Below are 19,517 nucleotides of genomic sequence, written 5' to 3' on the forward strand. Positions count from 1 at the left end.
AATCAGCCTAGTTCAGTCACTCAGTCATGTCTGACTCTTTGCTACCCCATGAACTGCAGCACAACAGGCTTCCCTATCCTTCACCAACTCCCAGAACTTGTTCAAACTCAAGTCCATCAAATTGATGATGCCATCCAATCACCTCATCCTCTGTCATCCCCCTTCTCCTCCTGCTCTCAATCTTTCCCCAAATCAGGGTCTTTTCCAATGAGTCAGTTATTCGCATCAGGTGGCCAAAGTATTGGAACTTCGGGGTGGTGGGGGTGATCCCCTGGAGAAGAAAATGCCAGTGAAAGAGACATAATAGATACGGATTTGATCCCTGGGTTGGGAAGACTTCCTCGAGGAGGGCACAGCAACCCACTCCAGTATTCTTGCCTGAAAATCCCATGGACAGAGAAGCCTGGTGGGCTACAGTCCATGGGGTCCCAAAGAGTAGGACATGACTTAGCAACTAAACAACAATATAGTCATACTATAAAGGTATAATTTTCCAAAAATTTAATTACTATTATATCTGGTGATAAAATTAGAATAATTTATTTTTCTTTGTGCCTTTTTTATTCCTCTTTAAGATAAGGAACATACATATTTCTTTTATAATCAAATAATTCTTAAAATAATAAAGCAAAAAATAAATCAGTGAAAAAATTTCACTGTCATGATGAGTGCTATCTCAGCAAAAATGGCATTTGTTCCAGTGTAATCTATTAAGAAGCAAGACTTGTGTATCAGGATTCCAGAATTTACAATAATCAAAGCTCCTCTTCCCTGAACTTTCATTATTCTGGTTCTTCTTATCTCCTAAATTAAAAGAAATCAAAACTAAAAAGGGCCTTAGAGGGGAGCTAGTCTCAGACCTTTATTTTATAAAATGAAGAAAGTTCAACCCAGAGAAATGTTAGGACTCACCATCAATCAACAGCATCTGAGTGGCAGAGTAAGGACTAGGATCCACTCTACTTACCCTGAAACAGGTAACCCAAGCATCAAATCTTTTGCTTATTCTTTATTTTAACACACATTGTCTAATATTTACAGGAAATTGTGTTAATATAATTGTGGAATGTATGTCTAGTAGAGAAATTGATACAAATTCACAAATAAATCTAATGCAAGTTTAAAAAAAAATGCTGAGAGTATTAAAAAGAGGTTACCATGAGAAGAAGAGAAGAAATTAGAAAACCATAAAGGCACAAAGGAATAAACCCATTAGAAAACTGTTGAAAATCTCTACAAACTGAAAATAGTAGATTCTGTAAAGCATAACTCTGAATGAAAAAAGAACAGATTTTATTCCTCTTGATATGCAAGGATACACCACGTTCCTTAATGTGTAGATATGATATATATTACAAACATATATTATCCCTTAGCAAAACCTCAACTAGGGATTGAAGAGTCAATCTCCCAACCAGGGTTTCTAGGACAACCAACCACCCTTGATTATGTGGTGGAAGGTTATTTCCCTCTCTTGTAATTAGAGGTGATCGTTTAAGCCTCTCTACCGCAACTCCAGAAAAACTAAACCAATGAGGCTGAAAACACCACAAGGATGAATTTGGATCCCTTGCTGCTGTTGCTGCTAAGTCGCTTTAGTCGTGTCGGATTCTGTGCGACCCCATAGACGGCAGCCCACCAGGCTCCTCTGTCCACCGGATTCTCCAGGCAAGAACACTGGAGTGGGTTGCCATTTCCTTCTCCATTTGGATCCCTTACAAACTGCAAAAATGTGACATAGTATTTATATCACAAAACTTGAAGGTAAGATTTTGGTAACAAGTATATATAGTAGGGCTACAAAAAGCAATATAGAAAGATAAATAGAAACACTCTCAAATTGTATATACTATGCTAAGTCATTTCAGTCGTGTCCGACCCTGTGCGGCCCCATAGACGGCAGCCCACCAGGCTTCCCTGTCCCTGGGATTCTCCAGGCAAGAACACTGGAGTGGGTTGCCATTTCCTGCTCCAATGCATGAAAGTGAAAAGTGAAAGTGAAGTCGCTCAGTCGTATCTGACCCTCAGTGACCCCATGGACTGCAGCCTTCCAGTCTCCTCCGTCCATGGGATTTTCCAGGCAAGAGTATTGGAGTGGGGTGCCATTGCCTTCTCCACAAATTGTATATATCCAGCTGAATTAACCATGAATTGCCAAAAACATGTACTACATAATTCTGCTCCTTCTTGCCAAAGAACTCCTTGTAAAATGCTGCTATATAAAGAATATCTCACAGTTTCATTAACGTAAAAAGGTTACTGAATGGAGAAGCAGCAAAGAAATAATTTTACTAATCCTTCTATACTTTGCTATTCTTTAGTCACTAAGTCGTACTCAACACTTTTGTGACTCCATGGAGAGTAGCCCACCAGGTTCCTGTCCATGGATTTCCCAGGCAAGAATACTGGAGTGGGTTGCCATTTCCTTCTTCAGAGGATCTTCCCCACCCAGGGATGGAATTCGTGTCTCCTGCATTGCAGGTGGATTCTTTACCACTGAGCCACAGGGGAAGTTCAATCCTTACGTACTTAGAGAAAGTTGAATAGGCCAGATTTAGACCAGGATTCTATGTTCCTGAAATTATATGATGGTTTTTTGAAATTCCATGATGGAATCTCTTAAAGACTTTAAAGTAGACTTATTTTAAGTTTAGAAATTAATTGATAACCTTTTGTCTAGAAAGTATTTATAAATTTAAATAGCTACTATTTTCAAGTGATAACTTTTATTTAATAGAGTACTCAAGCAAGCACTCAAATTTTAAAACATTTTTTTCTAGAAATAGATATTCATTGTTTTAAAAGTGCTTCCACATTCCCCCTTCTCCCCTTGAACTACATTTTTTACAGTTATTTGGCTTATATTCACATTTGACACTTTGGCATTTACAAAATCATATCTCCCACTGGCTCTGAAAATGTAATATTTGAAAGGTGCAGTGTTTGTCCACAGTTGGCTAGTTTATCATTTTGTGCTTATATGATTTAGTTTTAGCTAATGATGCATTTTCTTTCTACTTTGGTGAAATAAGAGAAAAACCAATTCAGGCACATCATTCAATAAAATCTGACATGTGGCCATTTTCTTTGCAATTTGAATGAGTGATGATTAATAGTTGCCTTTTATTGGTTTTCTTTCCTTGGTTTTATAATTAATTGTTGGATTTTAACTATGAAAATCTTAATACTTCAAATTTAAAGAAAAGAAATCTAAGTTCTTTGGGGACCTTACAAACCATGGAGTGGACTGATAGTCACTCAGTCGTGTCTGACTCTTTGCAAACCCATGGACTGTAGCCCGCCAGGCTCCTCTGTCCATAGGATTCTCCAGGCAAGATTACTGGAGTGGGTTGCCATGCTCTCCTCAGGAAGGCATGAAGATCAGGGGATCTTCCTGAACTTGGGATAGAATCCGGGTCTCCTGCTTTGCAGGTAGATTCTTTACTGTCTCAGCTACAAGAAAGTCCCTTTACAAAACCATAGCAAAAGTAAAATAGAGATGGGGAGGAGTAAGAAGACAAGAGAGAAAAGAAAAGTAGGGAAGAATAAGGAGCAGTAGACCAAAGGGGGAAAAGAAAATATAAGGACAAAAACCTTGTGCTTATAAAATTGAAAAGACTATAGAGAATCAACTCCAATAATTCACATCCATTGTGCTTTCTGGATATTCAGAAAACTAAGATCATGGCATCTGGTCCCATCACTTCATGGGAAATAGATGGAGAAACAGTGTCCGACTTTATTTTTCTAGGCTCTAAAATCACTGCAGATGGTGACTGCAGCCATGAAATTAAAAGACGCTTACTCCTTGGAAGGAAAGTTATGACCAACCTAGATAGCATGTTCAAAAGCAGAGACATTACTTTGCCAACAAAGGTCCGTCTAGTCAGGGCTATGGTGTTTCCAGTGGTCATGTATGGATGTGAGAGTTGGACTGTGAAGAAAGCTGAGCACTGAAGAATTGATGCTTTTGGACTGTGGTGTTGGAGAAGACTCTTGAGAGTCCCTTGGACTGCAAGGAGATCCAACCAGTCCATTGTAAAGGATATCAGTCCTGGGTGTTCATTGAAATAACTGATGCTGAAGCTGAAACTCCAATACTTTGGCCACCTGATGCGAAGAGCTGACTCATTGGAAAATACCCTGATGCTGGGAAAGATTGAGGGCAGGAGGAGAAGGGGACGACAGAGGATGAGATGGTTGGACGGCATCACCGACTCGATGGACATGTGTTTGGGTGGACTCCGGGAGTTGGTGATGGACAGGGAGGCCTGGCATGCTGCAGTTCATGGGGTAGCAAAGAGTTGGACACGACTGAGCAACTGAACTGAACTGAACTGAACTGTGCTTTCTGGGGAAGCTGAAACTATACAAACTAATCTACAGACCAGGTTTGCCATATATTTGGCAGCACTCCTACAAACAGGCTGCTTTTATGATAACTGTTACCATCTCAGATATTGACAAATAAATACACATATTTCTGTCACTTAAGCAAAACTGTATAATCAGGTCCTTCAAATAATATCTTCAGTTTGTATTCTGATATAAATTAGTTATGCTTGATCATGACCAAGACATTTTCTAAAAATGAAAAGTTGGTTGGGTTACTGGGTTGCAAATTTAATGTTGATGCTGAATGGCTGTGATTGTGAGCATGTTCCTTGATCTCCTTGTGCCTCAGCATCCTCATCTATAAAATGGCAATGTTTGTAGTAACTGTCTGATATGACTGTAAGACATAAAAGATTTAGATCTTTCATACAGCAAATGCTTGTGCATTGCACATAGCTTTTTATATGGCTTATTTTAAAACTTTGAGAAAGATATTTTAGTTTGAGTTCTCCAAGAAAAAAAAAAACAAAAAAAACAAAGCATAATTAGGATTACAGTGCAAGGAGTTTCTTCGACAGTTAATTCCAAGAGAACTGAGACAGGGAAGAAATGGAAGTCAGAGTGACTCTGTTAATGAGTATGTTACCAATGTGGGCACCTGGGACTCAACCTAGCTGGGGATGACCTATACAAAAAGGAAAAAGAAATGTTATTATTAAATGATTTACAGAAAAATAATCTTGTTTACCTTAGCTACCATTATCCAATGGAGACAAATCTAGACAAAGGCAACCTAATTTTAACAGTATCTTATAAATTTCATCAGATGAAGAGTACATGATGAGCTAGATAAATCACTGAATATACCAATGAGTTTATACCAGCATCAAAATATAATTTCAGTATTGAATCTTTTTACACTCCTCTTACCTTAAAAGTGACCTTAGATTCTGAACTGAATTCTCAAAAAATTTGATACAGGGAAGAACTTTTCCAGGGTTAAAATTTTATTTATACATAGTCTCTCATTTTTGGGGCCTCCAAAATCACTGCAGATGGTGACTGCAGCCATGAAATTAAAAGACGCTTACTCCTTGGAAGGAAAGTTATGACCAACCTAGATAGCATAGTCAAAAGCAGAGACATTACTTTGCCAACAAAGGTCCGTCTAGTCAAGGCTATGGTTTTTCCAGTGGCCAATATGGATGTGAAAGTTGGACTATGAAGAAATCTGAGCACCGAAGAATTGATGCTTTTGAACTGTGGTGTTGGAGAAGACTCTTGAGAGTCCCTTGGACTGCAAGGGACTCCAACAAGTCCAACTCCAACCAGTTCATTTTAAAGGTTATCAGTCCTGGGTGTTTTTTGGAAGGAATGATGCTAAAGCTGAAACTCCAATACTTTGACCACCTCGTGCGAAGAGTTGACTCATTGGAAAAGACTCTGATGCTGGGAGGGATTGGGGGCAGGAGGAGAAGGGGACGACAGAGGATGAGGTGGCTGGATGGCATCGTCGACTCGATGGACATGAGTTTGGGTGAACTCCGGGAGTTGGTGATGGACAGGGAGGCCTGGCGTGCTGCGATTCATGGTGTCGAAAAGAGTCAGACACGACTGAGTGACTGAACTGAACTGAACTGAACTGATAGTCTCTCAGTGTCCCTTCCATCTTTCACCCCTTTAATAACAGCACTCCTAGAGATGGGCACATTTCCCAATGCTCTGTGCAGTGGATACTGCCACATTACTAAGTTTGGGCTAAAAGGATGTGAATATAAATGATGTACATAACATCTCCTTAAAGAGGGAGCACTCTGGACTGGAATCTCCTTTTCTCTTTCTCTCTGGCTCAGAGGTCATGAAGGTATGCACAGGTGCCTTATAACCAGATATAGAGGCAATATGATGAGAAGTGCAGAATCACCCAGCAGAGAGCATCTGTGGATTTCCAGCCTGAACTGAACCACCTGCCTTCCTGGAAATGAACATAGATTCTGTTTAAGACACTGAATTTTTTAGGTCTCTATTGTAACATTTTAGCCTCTTCCTTATTAATACAGCATGATGCCTATAATTTCTTATAAAAGAGAAAATCATTAATTAGCACCTATAAGAAATATCATCCCTTCTATAATAAAAAAAAGCAATAATTGATATACCTACCCTATGCCTGGCCCCAAGGGAGATGATGGAGCTGGTATAGGAATAAAAAGATGAGCATGATTCTTGCTTTCATGGAGCTTTAATTCTGCACTAAAACAGGCATTTTTAAAATCCAAATAATTAAATAACTATAAGATCCATTGTTATAAAATGAAAGCAAAAATTATCATGGTAGTAAACAATTAGGGAATAAATCTTAATCCTCTTTCACTTTCTTCAGGTTCAGAGGTTTATATGTATCACATCCCACTAGGCTTCATTTTACTTAAATCATTACTTTGATAAAAATACCCTTGTTTTCTTCCACTAAAATTCTCTTTTACGTAAACAGTTCAAGTGAGTTTGTTTGGGGAACCAAATGGTCCCTAAGTAAATGAGGAAGATAAACTTTGAAAATGCATATAAGCCTTGTATTTGATTCAAATAATAGCTTTCATTTTTATATAGCATCTATTTCTTCACAAAACATATGAATTTATTTTTATTTTAAAATGAGATTCTGGAATACCATTTCAAGCTTGAACAATTCCAATGGAAAGAATCCAAAGTGGCATTCCAGCATATTTCTTCACAAAAATACAATTGTTCAGCACATTGTGACTTCTAAAGCTCTTTCATGTACTCTAGAGGAAAAAGGAAAATTGCATCATACTGTAGAAAATAGAACTCTTTCCCAAGTATTTATGTTCAAGAGTATGTGCACAGTCACAGCTCATACATTTTCCAGTTAATTGCTCAGGTGCTCACTCGGCCAATCACAGAAGTCCAAAACTTTCCAGCTGTATTATAAAGCCAAAAATTTCATGTGCCATCCCGATATCTTTGGGCATCACAGGGTCCCAACGGCCTCACTGTGTGTTCTGCCGCTCTGAACAGATATGTCATCCACCCAGGAGGGAAGCCCAGTTCCTTTATCATTTGGACCAGCTGTACCTCACTTGGTCCTCAACACAACAGTGACTCTTCTGCCAGCCTCAGAGTTTATTCGAATAAGCCAATTGCCTCTTTCTGCACACACTGAAGGGCACCTCATCTCCTTGTTACTACAAAACCTGCCTCATGCAGCTGCTCTTTGTTCACTCTAGTCCTATGTGGCCCTGCAGGGCATGCAGTATTCTCCCCTGGGTTAAGAGTTGCTGTTGTTGTTCAGTCATGTTCAGTCACGACTTTTTGCATCCCCATGGACTATAGCATGCCAGGCCTCCCTGTCCCTCACCATCTTCTGGAGTTTGCCCAAGTTCATGTGCATTGCATCAGTGATGTCATCCAGCCATCTCATCCTCTGGCGCCCTCTTTTCCTTCTGCCCTCAATCTTTCCCAGCATCAGGGACTTTTCCAATAAGTCGGCTGTTTGCATCTGTCTGCTGAAGCTTTAGCTTCAGTATTTTGGGTTGAGAGCACATGTGTATAATAAATTGCTCTCTATTCCATCTGTCCAGTGTCAGGTACTACGTGTTTGTCATTGTGTGTAATTTAAGGTGCAGGGTCCCTCCCTCATCAACAGGGTGAACAGGAGGTGATTAGAACACCCACTGAGACCTCCCTTGCAAAAATAACCAGAAGCCTCAGGGACTGAGTCCAAAACCCCAGCAGACAGAGGACTCAAGCCTGATCAGTTCACTAGTGCCCTTGTTTCACCTCGTCACACCCTCCCACTGCTATTGAGGAACAGATGCAAATCTTTGGTATCTTGAATGAAGCGTTTCTCCTCCCTGCTGATATTGTAGTGGTCCCCACCTTGGGGAGCAAAATGGCAGCTTTGTTTATTCTTGATCACTTTCTTATACATTGTCTCCCAGAGCCTTTTAAAGTTAGCTACATTTTAAAGCATCTTTAGCTTTAGCAATAGCCTATTCCATAAACAGTTTTACACAATATCTGAGTTCTTTTCATGAGTTTAGTCTTCCCCATTCCTCAAGGTCATTTAATTTCAGGACTTTATTCTCCCTACTACAGTTCATAATCTTTACTATTTTATGTTATCCCAAATAACTCTCTAATTTAGACTTTAATAGTTTTGAAGTTGGGATATTGGAACTTTCCTTCCCCAAATGCCCTGAATTCATTATGAAAATTTATTAACTCTCTATTTAGTGGCTTAGTAAAGAATCCACCTGCCAAGCAGGAGATGTAGGTCTGCTCCTTGGTTGGGAAGATCCCCTGGAGAAGGAAATGGTGAGCCACTCCAGTATGCTTGCCTGGGAAATCCCATTGACACAGGAGCCTGGTGTGGTACCAAAAGAGTAGCACAGCTTAGAAACTAAACAACAACAACTATTTACTGGATAACTTCATATCTTAATCAAGAAGTTTTGCTAAACTTTCACTTTTAGGAAATCTCTGACTCAAAGAGGTCTCAGTTACATTACATTTGTGTAGCTAAAAGTTTGCACCATCTCACTTACACCAAGACATGGAACCAACTTAAGTGTTTAGGAGATGAATGGATGAAGAAGATATGGTATGTATGTATACAATGGAATATTACTAAGCTAAGGAAACAGTGCCATTTGCAGCAACATGGATGGACAGAGGAAACAAACATAGTTACTAAAGGGGAAGAGGGGCAGATAAATTGGGAATATCTCATGAATAGATATATATTACCATATATATTAAAAATAAACAACAAGGATTTACTGTATAGCACAAGTAACTATATTTAATATCTTGTAATAAACTATAATGGAAGAGAACTTTAAAACAGAATATAGATATATACACATATATGTATAATAAATCACTTTGCTCTACACCCGAAACTAGCACAATGTTGTAAACCAAATATATTCAATTAAAAAAAGTATCTGGAATTTCATTCACTGGACTAAAGCAACAAGAGAAACAGATCTACCTCATTACACACAGATAGAAGGAGGGAGTCTTGTGTGGTGATAAAAACATCAGTCTCTAGAAGATTTATGACTGTTACTAATAAGTGCATCATCAACTCAATGGACATGAGTTTGAGCAAACTCCAGGAGATGGTGAAGGACAGGGATGCCTGGCGTGCTGCAGTTCATGGGGTTGCAAAAAGCTGGACACGACTGACCACCTGAACATCAACAACAAATTAATAAGTGCAGAACAAAGTCCAGAATATCAGTATCATGTGTTTTCTTTCTAATCTGTCTTTTTTTTTATTTTCCATTTGCAGTTAGAAATGGAAAAGTTGTAGATAACAGGGGAACTTTCCTATTGATGGGTTGAACTTCTCTAACTAATCATATTTTAATCAAAAACTTGATTAGGTCACTCTCAGTTGTTCCCTTCTATTTCTCCATACTTATTTCCTTCATAGCTCAGTCAGTACAGAATCTGCCAGCAATGCAGGAGACCCAGGTTCAATACCTGGGTCAGGACCTCTGACTTTCTTGTGATGTCTCTCTTACCTATTATCTTGTATTACTCTCTATTTGTACTCTATCATTTAACTATGTGACTTTGGTCAAGTTACTTGATATCTCTGAAACTCAATTCCTTCATCCATGTGATGGGGATTAGTGAAAACCTTTCTTTTATGTTTTCTCTGGCTTTCAGAGATGCAACACAGTAAGTACCCATATAGTGCTGGCCCTTAATGAGGGGAGTTAAATTTAACTGTTTATCTCCAGTAGTACAGTAGTATATTCTTTCTTTTCATTTAGAGCCCCTTAGCATACAATTGGAGAAGGCAATGGCAACCCACTCCAATACTCTTGCCTGGAAAATCCCATGGGCAGAGGAGCCTGGTAGGCTGCAGTCCATGGGGTCGCTAAGAGTCGGACATGACTGAGTGACTTCACTTTCACTTTTCACTTTCATGCATTGGAGAAGGAAATGGCAACCCACTCCAGTGTTCTTACCTGAAGAATCCCAGGGACAGGGGAGCCTGGTGGGCTGCTGTCTATGAGGTCACACAGAGTCGGACATGACTGAAGCGATTTAGCAGCAGCAGCATATGATTATAATAAATACTTACATAGAAACAAGAACAACAAGAACAATTTGAGGACATTATGATTGCATTGAGGACATGTGATTGCATTATAATCATGGATTTTATTGTGTCTCCTTATGTATGTAAATGTAGACACACAGACATACACACAAAGTCCGACATGCATGCAAGCCTAAAAACTGAATATTGTGTTGAGATATCTTTATTTTGAGAAGTGAAGAGACTGCCGAAGATTTTCATTTTAAGACCTCTAACTTCTTTGGCAGATGGGGTAGGATAATTCTAAGGAGGTTGCCATTTCCAAGGTCACATTGTTATAACTGATATGGTATAAAGCAGAAAACTGACCTTCTTATAGCCAGGCCATATTCTATTTTGTTTACTACCTGTTACATGGCCTTGGGCAGAGAGTTGGGTACCGCTTAGCAACTAAACAGCAACAGCAACAGGATGGCCATAATCAAAAAGACACAAAATAACAGGCAAAGGTGAGTGTGAAAATAAGCTGGAATCTTTATACATTGCTTGCTGGCAGTTTAGTCGTTCAGTCATGTCCAAGTCTTGCGACATCATGGACTGTAGACCGCCAGGCTCCTCTGTCCATGGGATTTCTCAGGCAAGAATACTGGAGTGGGTTGCTATTTCCTTCTCCAGGGGATCTTCTCAACCCAGGGAGCGAATTCTTTACCAATTCAGCCACCACATGTAATATTGTGCAGACACTTTGGAAAACAGTTTGCCATTTCCTGCAAAGCATAAAGACAGAGTTACTACATGACCCAACAACTCTACTTTGAAGTACATATGCAAGAGAAAATCATTTTAATGCAAAAACCATGGGCACAAATGTTCAAAGCAGCATTTCTCACAAAGGCAAAAAGTAAAACCAACTGAAGTGTCCATCAACTGATGAATGAGTAAACAAAATATTATCTGCCATGAAAGAAATGATGTACTGATAAATGCTACAACATTGATGAAACTTGGAAGACTGTGCTAAATGAAACAGGACAGTCATATATGGTATGTTTGCAATTATATTAAATGTCTATAGTAGGCAAATCTGTAGGAGTAGAATGTAGATTAACGATTGCTTATGGCTGGAGAAGAAGGAAGAAGGAGAGGGTGGCAACAGTGACAGCTACTGAGTGTGGGGTTTCTTTTGTGAGTGATGAAAATGCTTTAAACTTAGATTATACTGATGATTGCACAACTCTGAATATACTAAAATCCATTAAATTGTACACTTTGGTGAATTTTATGGCATGTAAATTGTATTTCAGTAAAGATGTCTGAAAATAGAATAAAATGTAATATGAGGAGAAGAAAAGCCTTAGGGTAAACAAGTTTTGTTTTTTTTTTTTTCCCAAAAGTGAAGTCTTTTTACACTAATGATGCAAAGAAACAAATTAATCAGAAACAAAAACATATGTATCTTTGGCAAAGAAAATAATTACTGGTCTGCCACCTTACAAGAAATTTTAAGTGTTAGCCCAAATGAAGTCCATTTTTATAAAAAAATCTCTATAGATTTTTCCAGGCTAACAGCAACTTTGAGGGGTCAACCTCATGAAAGGGGAAATATTCTGAAGAGATTGGATTTTAGAGCATAAAATTGAATCCAGAGAATCCTAAACCTTTTTGAAGCATTTGAATCTGTGGAGACTTACCCCAAAGCACAGCAGTCTTCTCATTACATTATGTGCAGGTATTAGAAATGGTCTATTTTTACAACCAAAAAAAAAAAATGCCTTGCAAAATTCAAGGTGATTTTTTCTTTCATCCTGTGATGAACCACCTTACCTGCAGGTTATAATTATTTCTATCGTGTTCCACTGCCTAATTATTTATATAGTATATTAGTAGTAGTACACATAGTCAGAAACAAGCCTTGTTAAAGCAGCACTTTTTAAGAACCTTTCAATCTATATGTCTATCTACATATCTGCATTACTTTGAGGAGAGATAGTAGTTTAGCAGAAGAGAACACTCCACCAATTAAGAATTGCTGGCTTATAACACCATTTTTTCTTACTTTGTCCTGAAATTTTCAACTTTAACCCATCACAAGTTGCTTAAAAATCCTGATCCATATTTTCCTCAGCCAAAACAAAACAACAACAAAGCTCAGAAATTTGAGGACTAAACCTGTAACCGCTTATGTTCGTATTTTTTCTTTAATGCAGGTAGCAAACTACAACTTTTTCATTGACCTTAGTTATACTTTGTTGTCAATTCCTATGCCTTCACATATCTGTTGAAGCACTGGATATGTTGGTGGTCCAGATCTCCGGTATCTTGAGTACAATCTTCTTTTCAGTGCTATAATTAACCTCTGTGAATGCAAAATATTAATATAAGTCTGTTACACATAACAGCCTTGGATGTGTGGCATTTTAGGGGAGGAAGATTTAAAGGCTTTCATGCATTAAACAATGTAGGGCAAGAGGACAGCAACCAAGGGTTAGGAATTAAGAGTGAGGAATAAGAATGGAATCTGCATGAGGAATCTGGAGCTTGAAGTGATAGTAAAGCCTTCTCCTAGAAAATATTTGGAAATATGTGCACTATCGTATATGAGTATCTAATGAATCACCCAGAAGGCTGGATAATTTGCAGACATTTTGGCAAATTCCACATCAAATTATTAGCATTGTTATATCTATGAAGTGGGAATTAGGTGGGGTAGGGATGGGGATGGAGGACAAGAGATAATATTTTTCTAAATATTATGTATAATATTTCTATATGTTTTACCTTTTTACAAGCTTTGTGCGTTTTGAAATCATCTCCTCTAGCAAGTGTTCCCAGCTTGTTCTATCAAAGGTAGAATCAGTCAGTCTCTTCTCCATGATCTTTTCAAAGGCAGGGGCCGTGTTTAGCAAGCACCGAACACATGTAAGTCACTTCATACATATTTGTTGAATGGCCATTTTCTTTAACACCATTATTTCATAGATTTGATAGATGAGGAGTAAGAACTTAAATGATTGATGCAGGATGACTTTCTCAAACTGTGATCTCTGGATCATTAATATCAATATATCCTTGAAACTTGTCAGAAATGCTATTCTTGAGCCCTACTCCACACCTGAGGGCTTCTCTTGTGGCTCAGCTGGTAAAGAATCTTCCTACAAGTTTAAAAATAAAATAAAATAAAAATACTAAAAAAAAAAAAAAAAAAACTAACCAAAAAAAAGGAACTGTTAAGATCTAAACGTAAGACCAAAAACTATAAAAATCCTAGAGGAGAACATAGGCAAAACACTCTCTGACATACATCACAGCAGGATCCTCTATGACCCACCTCCCAGAATATTGGAAATAAAAGCAAAAATAAACAAATGGGACCTAATTAACCTTAAAAGCTTCTGCACATCAAAGGAAACTATTAGCAAGGTGAAAAGACAGCCTTCAGAATGGGAGAAAATAATAGCAAATGAAGCAACTGACAAACAACTAATCTCAAAAATACACAAGCAACTCCTACAGCTCAACTCAAGAAAAATAAATGACCCAATCAAAAAATGGGCCAAAGAACTAAATAGACATTTCTCCAAAGAAGACATACAGATGGCTAACAAACACATGAAAAGATGCTCAACATCACTCATTATCAGAGAAATGCAAATCAAAACCACTATGAGGTACCATTTCACACCAGTCAGAATGGCTGCGATCCAAAAGTCTACAAATAATAAATGCTGGAGAGGGTGTGGAGAAAAGGGAACCCTCTTACACTGTTGGTGGGAATGCAAACTAGTACAGCCACTATGGAGAACAGTGTGGAGATTCCTTAAAAAACTGGAAATAGAATTGCCTTATGATCCAGCAATCCCACTGCTGGGCATACACACTGAGGAAACCAGAAGGGAAAGAGACATGTGTACCCCAATGTTCATTGCAGCACTGTTTATAATAGCCAGGACATGGAAGCAACCTAGATGTCCATCAGCAGATGAATGGATAAGAAAGCTATGGTACATATACACAATGGAGTGTTACTCAGCCATTAAAAAGAATACATTTGAATCAGTTCTAATGAGGTGGATGAAACTGGAGCCTATTATACAGAGTGAAGTAAGCCAGAAGGAAAAACATAAATACAGTATACTAACGCATATATATGGAATTTAGAAAGATGGTAACAATAACCTGGTGTACAAGACAGCAAAAGAGACACTGATGTATAGAACAGTCTTATGGACTCTGTGGGAGAGGGAGAGGGTGGGAAGTTTTGGGAGAGTGACACTGAAACATGTAGAATATCATGTAAGAAATGAGTTGCCAGTCCAGGTTCAATGCGCGATACTGGATGCTTGGGGCCGGTGCACTGGGATGACCCAGAGGGATGGTGTGGGGAGGGAGGAGGGAGGAGGGTTCAGGATGGGGAACACATGTATGCCTGTGGCGGATTCATTTTGATATTTGGCAAAACTAATACAATTATGTAAAGTTTAAAAATAAAATTAAAAAAAAATACTAAAAAAAAAAAAAAAAAAGAATCTTCCTACAATGTGGGAGACCTGAGTTCAATCCCTGGGTTGGGAAGATCCCCTGGAGAAGGGAACGGCTACCCACTCCAGTATTCTGGCCTGGAGAATTCCATGGACTGTGTAAACCATGGGGTCTCAAACAGCTGGAGACAACTGAGTGACTTTCACTTTCACTTTTCTCTCCAAACCTGGAGATCCCAAAACTCTGGAAATGGGCCCCAGAGATCCATGTTTTAATAAGCCCTTCCATTGATTCTGATGCGCTCTCAATGTGAGAACCACTGCCCAAAGGTAATATGGCTAGTATGAAACTGTCAAAAAACAGATCCTCAAATGATTTAAATAAGCTTATATTGAATTATAATGTAAGTAAAAATACATTCAATGTTAGAATAAATCTTTCTAACTTATTTTTCTCTATGGAACAAAACAAATCTATTTTTGTTTTATTGTATTATTTAATTTTGTATTATTTAATTAAATTATTTATTATTAAATTATCTTATTAAATAAATTAAATTATTAAATTAAATTATTTAAACTTGTATTATTTAATTTTACCTCTCTGGATACATAAATTCTTTCTTTGCCATAATGCTAAAATATAAAATTAAATGAGCAACTCGAAAATATGAAGTTTACTCACTGACAAATAAGGCTTCTCATTTTGATAAGCAAATCGCTTTAAACTAAACATATATAATTTTACTGAATCTGTTGCTGGTGAATTTGAAGTTCTTTCTCTGTCATGAAAGAATTCAAAGACAGGTTAAGAAAGTAAAGTCAAAGTTTATTTAAGCAAGGATACATTCTCAGAGGGAGAGTGGGCAGGCAGTTTGGGAACTGCCTAGCTGGGTGTCTTTGGCAAGGCAGTTAAGAGGGGCATACAAACGAAGGGGGAAGGAGGAGTTTGGGGTTCGATTTCTATGATTTTCATCTCAGCAGCTTTTTCCTGAGGGTAGGAGGGATTTCTGTCCCCATCTGGCTTAGATCAGAAGTGTCTTGGATTTGGTGCATGATTAGTACTTCTTATCTGTAAGGCTGACCTCAAGGATAGCCTGCCGGTTCCTCTGTCCATGGGATTTTCGAGACAAGAATACTGGAGTGGGTTGCCATTTCCTTCTCCATGGGATCTTCCCAACCCAAGGATTAAACCTGTCTCCTGCACGGACAGGCAGATTCTTTACCACTGAGCCACCAAGGAAGCCCAATCTTACTATAATGAGAGCACAATGAGCAAAAAGTTATGTTTGGACGCAGGAGATTCCTGCCTTTCCCCACCTTTCTTTGTCTGCTACTCAAACAGTTATCCAAAATGCATGGTCTCCTGTTAATGTGAAGGTTCCTGCTTTCCTTTGTCTGCCTATGGGCCCCAGCTATTTACAACATGTATGATTTCCGGCCACCAGGTCCCTGACCCCATATCTCTGCTCATACCTAGCTACCTGCCTGCTATAACAAATCCAGTTATATTTTAATTATGTTAGCATGAAAATAGATGTTGTAATAATTTCAGGGAAATCAATATTTTATTTTTAAGTTTTTAGCTTTAAGTTTTTGGGGTCACAAATGAAAATTTTGAATACTGGAGAAAGAGATCTTTTCTACAATTATGATCCCTACTGGAGAGAAGTATCACTGGCTCAATGGACATGAGTTTGAGCAAACTTTGGGAGACAGTGAAGGACAGGGAAGTCTGGAGTGCTGCAGTCCATGGAGTAGACTTGACTGAAAGAGTCGAACATGACTTAGTGACTGAACACCCAACAGTGTAAAGAGAATATTCAACCATAGTTTCCTGTCATACATAATGCCTTCAGTATTTGCAAACTGAAATGCTTGTTTATATGGTTTCAAAAGCTTTTCTTAACTCAAGGGAGAAGTCGCTGTATTACGAATAACAATCTCATGCCGCATCAGTAGGAAAGAAGTCATGGGTGACAGTGCTGTGTAGAGAAGGTATACAAGAAATGATATCCCAGAGGTTGCCATGGCTGTGAACAGTTTTAAGAAAAGCAACTGAGTCTGTATCAGCTACCTCCCTGAAACAAAGGAAAACTCAAGCTCATAAATTCAGGTTTAGAACATAAATGAAGTGAAAGTGAAAGTGTTAGTCACTCAGTCATGTATGACTCTTTGCAACCCCATGGACTGTAAGCCTGCCAGGCTCCTCTGTCCATGGAATTCTCCAGACAAGAATACTGGACTGGGTTGCCATTCCCTTCTCCAGGGGATCTTCCTGATCCAGGGATTGAACCTGGGTCTCCTGGATTGCAGGCAGAGTCTTACCATCTGAGCCACCACAGAAGCCCATAAACAGTGTATGATAAATAGGTCCCCAGCCATTTTATCCCACTCTTTACTCCTTGACTCACATTATTTAAGGATTTACTTACTTCTTATATTATTTAATATAAAAGAATTTAATTTGACATAAGTACATATGAAACACCAGGAGAAGGGAAGAAATAGATTGGCGTTAAAATATTCCTAACTGCAAGTCTTTCCAAATCTAGAACAATGAGATTTGATTAAAAATTCACCTGCAGTAGACACTCCAAAGTTCTTTCCCAAATGAAGGAGCAAATCTCACAATTTCCATGGTTTTAACTCTGATATTCACCAAGGGAAACCACAGGCATCAGCTATGATCCATCCCCTAGTTTCTTTGTGCTTGTCGTTCTACTGGAATCATACTTCTACCTTATCAAAGAGACTTTCCCTTTACTTTGAGCTTTCCCTTAGCAGTACTAAATTATTACTGAGAAATACATGATGCTTATTGCACAAATGAAGAAAACAAGCATTGTAAACATAGTCATGCACCTGGCCTCACAACATTGATTTCAACCAGAAATAAGAGCTAGTTTTTTTTTCTTTGTTGTTGGTTGGATTTTTGTTGTTATTTTATCTTCACTTTTCCCCTTCATTCTAATTCTACTTCCTTGAATAAGTTTGCCTATTGCCTCCTGGCTGAAAGCTAAAATTTCCTGTTTGGCTAAAGCCTAATAGTATTTATTAAATAGCTCCCCTTCACCTTGATTTTTAACTTTAGGAAACATGTGCTATAATATACATTTTAATTTATATTGATGATTTAAATTTTTTCAGAACATTATTCTCACATTCAATGTCACCAGGGTATACAGAAAAAGTATATGATATGTATTGTACTTTAATTTCAAGAAATAATGAGTGATCATGTGGAAAGAGCCTTGACAATGAAATCAGAAGACCTGCAATTTATTTTCTTGGACTGAGATTTCATTTCTTCATTTGTAAAGATGGAAATGATATTAACTACTGGGCAGAACTGAAATGTGTTGACTTTCCAATAGCTACCATGTAGGAGAAATTCAAGAAAGAGCATTAGAATGTGAAGCACACAGAATATACTAAATGTACTCAAAGTTCAAATCAAGAGACTGTAAATTTTGGTTCTATGCCACTACCACTTATAGTAGTCAAACAATGTTTATTCCAACAATATATAAAGACTTAAATACCGTTTCATATATTTAACTGAGAAATTTTAATAATTTCATTCAGAAACTAAACTTACTAAAAAGAAGCACAGTGATGTTATAGCATGCAAACCATGCACTATGAGGATAGATATCTCTTTGGTAATGGGGAATTATATTTATTTTTTAACAGATATTTATTTAATACAAACAGTATAAGGAGTAATGAGTATTATAGACAGAAGTTCTATAGAAAACCTATGTTAGAGTAGTAGGAAATGAGCAATAAACAAGTATGAATGGATCAGATAGTTCACCCGGGGAATCAAGTGAAACAAGCAAAGGAAGGATTGCTGAAGAGGTAACATTTTAAACTGAGACTAATTAACATAAGGATCAAGCCAAGAGAAAAATCTCAAGGCAGACTTTCCAAACAGGACAACTTGTTCAAAGCCCAAAGGCAGGAATTTAGCACTTAGATGAATACAAAGAAGTCCAAGTTTTGACTTGAACAACCCTTGGACTGCAAGATTATCCAACCAATCTGTCCTAAAGGAAATCAGTCCTGAATATTCATTGGAAGGACTGATGTTGAAGCTGAAACTCCAATACTTTGGCTACCTCATGCGAAGAGCTGACTCATTTGAAAAGTCCCTGATGCTGGGAAAGATTGAAGGTGGGAAGAGAAGGGGATGATAGAAGATGAGATGATTGGATGTCATCACTGACTCATTGGAAATGAGATTGAGTAAACTCCAGGAGTTGGTGATGGACAGGGAGGCCTGGCGTGCTGCAGTCCATGGGGTAGCAAAGAGTAGGACACAACTGAGCAACTAAACCGAACTGAAGGGAGAGAAGACTATGAGGACTGAATAGGAGCCTAGTGGAAAGCACACAGTGGAGTGGAAAGCCTCCTGTGGTGGCAAGTTCTATCAAAGGTAAAGCAGGAAGTCATTCCAGAGTATTGGGCAAAAATGAGATGACCTACTGCAATCAATTTTATCTGCTTTGACAGTAAAAGGTGGTGGAATCATGCATTTCCTCTTTTTCCTCCTGAAGACCATTATTGGGTCAGCTGTTACAGGTATTCAAAGGTCTTCCAAATTTTCTGTTTTATTT

Source organism: Bos indicus x Bos taurus, chromosome 6 (assembly GCF_003369695.1).
Source record: "Bos indicus x Bos taurus breed Angus x Brahman F1 hybrid chromosome 6, Bos_hybrid_MaternalHap_v2.0, whole genome shotgun sequence".
NCBI classification, from domain to species: domain Eukaryota; kingdom Metazoa; phylum Chordata; class Mammalia; order Artiodactyla; family Bovidae; genus Bos; species Bos indicus x Bos taurus.